Below are 4,847 nucleotides of genomic sequence, written 5' to 3' on the forward strand. Positions count from 1 at the left end.
ACCCACTATTTTTTTTAGTATTATTAGAATGAATTTGTTATTTCGTATAGAAATAACTGAACGGAGTGGAATAAAAAATCGTGGTTGGGAAGGTTACTATAGCAAAAGCCATTGGAATTAATATTTTATATATCGGAATAATTAGTTTTGTTATTAATGAGAAAAAGGGTGGCTAAAAGAAGAGAAATCATTAGTTATTCATTAAGGTTAATTTGATTCAATGACCAGAGTTCCGCGAGGATATATAGCCCGGAGACGACGAACAAAAATGCGTTCATTTGCCTCAAACTTTAGAGGGGCTCATTTAAGACTTAATCGAATGATTACCCAACAGGTAAAAAGAGCTTTTGTTTCCTCTCATCGAGATAGAGGTAGGCAAAAGAGGGATTTTCGTCGTTTGTGGATCACTCGGATAAACGCAGCAACGCGGGTATATAAAGTATTCGATAGTTATAGTAAATTAATACACAACCTGTACAAGAAGAAATTGATTCTTAATCGTAAAATGCTTGCACAAGTAGCTGTATCAAATCCAAATAATCTTTACACGATTTCCAATAAAATAAAGATCATCAATTAAAGGTATAAATAAAGTAATATACTGGAATAATAAAAGATGAATTCCCGGAGAGGGAACTCCGGGAAGATACAATAAATTAAGATTAAGTGGTAGGAATCAACGAGCTGGATTACTTTCTTTATAATATATATAGGTCTGGCCCTTTCGAATTCGAATAAAACATCAACAATCGGAACTTAAGTTCCGGTTGTTGTTTCTTAAATTTTGGTTGTTGTTTCTTAAGTTTCGATTGGAATTGTACTTTTGCGTTAATTGAGGAATATGTCTATTTTTTCTGGGTCTAGAACCTGTAATTATTGAAATTGACTGGGCTTGAAATTGCTTTTCGTTCTCATAGTTACGAAACGGTAAGAAAGATAAAATACGAGCCTGTTTTATAGCAAGAGTAATTAATCGTTGTTGTTTCAAGGTTAATCTATTTATTCGTCTCGATAATATTTTTCCTTGTTCACTAATAAATCTATTAATTAAACTCATGTTTCTATAATCAATTCGATCTCCCGGGCCAATCCGGGGACGCCTACGAAAAGGTTGTTTAGATTTACGAAAAGGTTGCTTGAATTTACGAAAAGTTTGCTTGGATTTACGAAAGGGTTGCTTGGATTTATTAAAAGTTTGCTTGGATTTACTAAAGGGTTGCTTAGATTTAAGAAAAGGTTGTTTAGATGTATACATGATTTATTCCTTATTTAAAATTTGAAAATTTGAAAATTCACTTCTTTATTTTATTAATTTAGGATCCAGAAGAAGTAGTTTTTCTTTGATCCATATCTTATTTGATTCATATTATAGTATATGAATACCCTCTATACATATGAAATAATATCTACCGGAAATCAGATGAGTTGATTTGTATTTTGTATTCTATACTATGTTTTCTTTATATATTAAATATGAAGTTCTTACTCTTTCTGTTGTTTGGAAAGATCAAACACACGATGTTCCTATTTCTTTATTTCGTGATGAGTCGTATGCTTGCGACAATAACGACAAAATTTTTTGAATTCTAATTGTCCGGGTGTATTGTGGCGATTCTTTTGAGTACTATATCTAGAAATCCCCGTCGATTCCTCATTGGCACCTTTTCGAACACAACTGATGCATTCCAAAATAACTCTGATTCTAACATCTTTTCCCTTGGCCATGAACCTCCTTTTCTTTTTGGATTGACTTAACTTAATTCTTCTACTTATTCTTTTATTCTTCTATTTTGAATCCGAAGAAGAAGAATATAATTCATTAGAATAATTTTTTTTTATTCTTTAATTAAGTAATAAAAAATAGAGAAATAATTAAAGAATACAATCCTTGTCGAATTAGCAAAGATTTTGGTTCGAAATCCTTTCATTTAATTAGCCAGCCCCGCCTTTTCTATGCTCTGATTTCTGAGGCCTTATTTAGCTTGGGTACCCCTTTAAATTGAATTTCTATTTTCAAAAATGGGGTTTACCAAATTTTTAATGACTCTGAGGTTCAACCCAATCCATCTTTTCTTTCTTTTTCCTTCCGATACTAAAAAAAGATTGAAAAGGATCAAATTTTGTCATATCACGAAGAAATCTATCCCTCCCATAGCAATAACTAGAATTAAAAAAAAGGGAATGACAAAGCATCTGGGAATAAACGATTAATTTCTATCAATAAACCTGCTAAAGCACCAAACCATAGAGTACTTAGCACGGGTGCTACAGAGAGATATGTTTTTATATCCCGCATTGAAAATCCTCCTTCCTTGTTGGAATACATATATGATCATAAACTCTTGCCCAAGATTGTTATGCTATATATAAAATGAACCATATCGACGAAATTTTCCTATCCCTAAAAAAGAAAAAGATGACCCCTTCTTCCTATATATTACCAAGGAAAAGTAATCCTTCTTTTATAGGCGAAATTATATTGGATTTTATATGTATATAATTCCTTAATTATATGAGACCAAAAAGAAGAAATGACACGAGGGTTCTATATATAGATAGAGAAAGAAAGAAGAAGAAAATTATGATGTGGAAAAGAAGACAGGAATTGTGTACAATGGCATTGTACAACAATTTAATTTGGAAAAGGGATGTAGCGCAGCTTGGTAGCGCGTTTGTTTTGGGTACAAAATGTCACAGGTTCAAATCCTGTCATCCCTACCTATTACTTCTTTCTTCTTTATAGGCAGTAGCGACGAGATCAATTAAAGTAAAGTGGGTATAACTTGAATTTGTGGAGACTATACGTACGTGAGATACATTAGGAATAGAAAAAGATTTTCTTTTTGAATGAATGAAAGCGCTCTTAGTTCAGTTCGGTAGAACGCGGGTCTCCAAAACCCGATGTCGTAGGTTCAAATCCTACAGAGCGTGATTCCATCTATTTTATGTCGAAGCAGAGTAAAATAACTTAACAAAATTGAATTGTAACTCCAATTTCAATTTGACCTCCTCTCTGGTCTGGAGGAGGTCAATCAAAAAAAAAAAATGACTCAATCAAAGATCCAACTGATCCCCACGCCTGTATTGCAAATACGCAGTCACGAATAATCCCGCTAAAGTAATAGGAATTAGGCCTAAGACGATTCCAAATAGAAAAACTTCAATCATTTCGATTTGTTCGAGGGGATAAAAAAAGAGGTACGATCTATCCCTAAATAGTACTCTAAATTATCCACGAATCTCAATGACCAAGAAAAGAATTCCTAATTAGTCTGGAAAAGAGTCGTAGAATGCCAGGAATCCCAAAGAAAGATTTTTCTTTTCTGAATTATAATTATTCAGTCAATTCAAATAAGGCGTATCTTGTTCAAGCCAATAAATAGAGCTGGGGTTATAGTTAAAGCAGCCAGTAGAAAACCAAAATAACTAGTTAAAGTAAGCATGAAAGAGTTAAATTCCATTTATTTTTTTTTACTACACTACATATGTTGGTAAAGCATTTACCTAAGTTATGGAAAATTCATAATTCATCAGTTATTTTAGATAATACTAAAAAACAAGATAGAGTAAGATACAGAAGTGTAAAAGAAAGTGGATTCATCAGATGATACATGAGTCCCTAATTCCGAATCAAGAGATTTGTTGTGGAATTTGTCAATTGAGTAAAGTAATAATATTAAGAACTAGATCATCTAACCCCATTGAATGAAAAAAAGAAATTCAATTTTCAGGGAAATTTTTGAATAAGAGATAAATAAACAATTGAATTTGAAAAAAAAAACTTCTTTCTATTTTGGATAATTTCTTTTTCAATAGGACCCTCTTTTTGGAGTGAACGATCGAATATTCCCCTATTCCTTCTTATTTTAACTGATTGTATTCCATATGGAATAAGAGGAGAACAAAAGCATTCCACGACCTGCCAAGGGGCTGTTAAAAAAAAAAAAAAAAGAAAGCTCTTCCTTGAATTTACTTTATTTTTATTCCTTTTTCGAACTCCAACCAAAGTAGATTCGAAGACGAGTCACTTCAATTATCCTTTTAAGTTCTATTCTATCTTCTGTCTTTCCCTATTTCATCTCGTAAAGTTCCGCGCTCGCAGTTTGGTCAAGAAAGTTAGACCTAATCCAACAAACAATACAAGGATGAATTACGAATTATGAAAGGATAGATTTCACATATACTTGTCCTTGTATTGTGTCAGTATGAGAATATCCTTCCTAAATTATTTATCCAAACCTATTGATCATTAACTTAGATTTTCCCAAGATTTTGGCTGCTATTCCGAATTACTCTATTATTCCGAAGCCAATGAAAAGTAAGTAGAACCTACAAAAATGGGGTTTTCTATTGATGCCTTGAATAACATATAGCTTACCTATAGACAAAAAAAAAATAAAAAAGTAATTATGTTTCGGAACCAGGCAAAACCAGATTGCTGTGCCATAGGAAGGATAGCTATACTAATTCGGTATACTCAAAATACACCTTTGGTACAAAATTGACAATCTCACAAGGATGAAATATCAGTAATTTTCTATTTACTGGTCGATCCCATCTTTTACGGAATCAATTCCTTTTTTGAATGTACAAAAATTTTGGGAGTTCAGCATGTCTGGAAGCACGGGAGAACGTTCTTTTGCTGATATTATTACCAGTATTCGATACTGGGTTATTCATAGCATTACTATACCTTCCCTATTCATTGCGGGTTGGTTATTTGTCAGTACGGGTTTAGCTTATGACGTGTTTGGAAGTCCTAGGCCAAACGAGTATTTCACGGAAAGCCGACAAGGAATTCCGTTAATAACCGACCGTTTTGATTCTTTAGAACAACTCGATGAATT

At 32.7% G+C, this 4,847-nt stretch overlaps 2 non-coding genes across 2 annotated transcripts; both read left to right on the forward strand.

Annotated features, from left to right (window-relative positions):
• The first annotated feature begins 2,644 nt into the window (after positions 1–2,644).
• TRNAP-UGG (transfer RNA proline (anticodon UGG)) lies at positions 2,645–2,718 on the forward strand. Its single transcript has one exon. It is a non-coding gene; the product is annotated as a tRNA-Pro (tRNA).
• Positions 2,719–2,857: 139 nt separating this feature from the next.
• On the forward strand, positions 2,858–2,931 carry TRNAW-CCA (transfer RNA tryptophan (anticodon CCA)). The gene has a single exon. It is a non-coding gene; the product is annotated as a tRNA-Trp (tRNA).
• Positions 2,932–4,847: the final 1,916 nt, after the last annotated feature.

The sequence above is a fragment of the Triticum urartu genome, unplaced genomic scaffold, assembly GCF_056163025.1.
Source record: "Triticum urartu cultivar PI428250 unplaced genomic scaffold, HENAU_Tu73 scaffold1534, whole genome shotgun sequence".
Taxonomy (NCBI): Eukaryota; Viridiplantae; Streptophyta; class Magnoliopsida; order Poales; family Poaceae; genus Triticum; species Triticum urartu.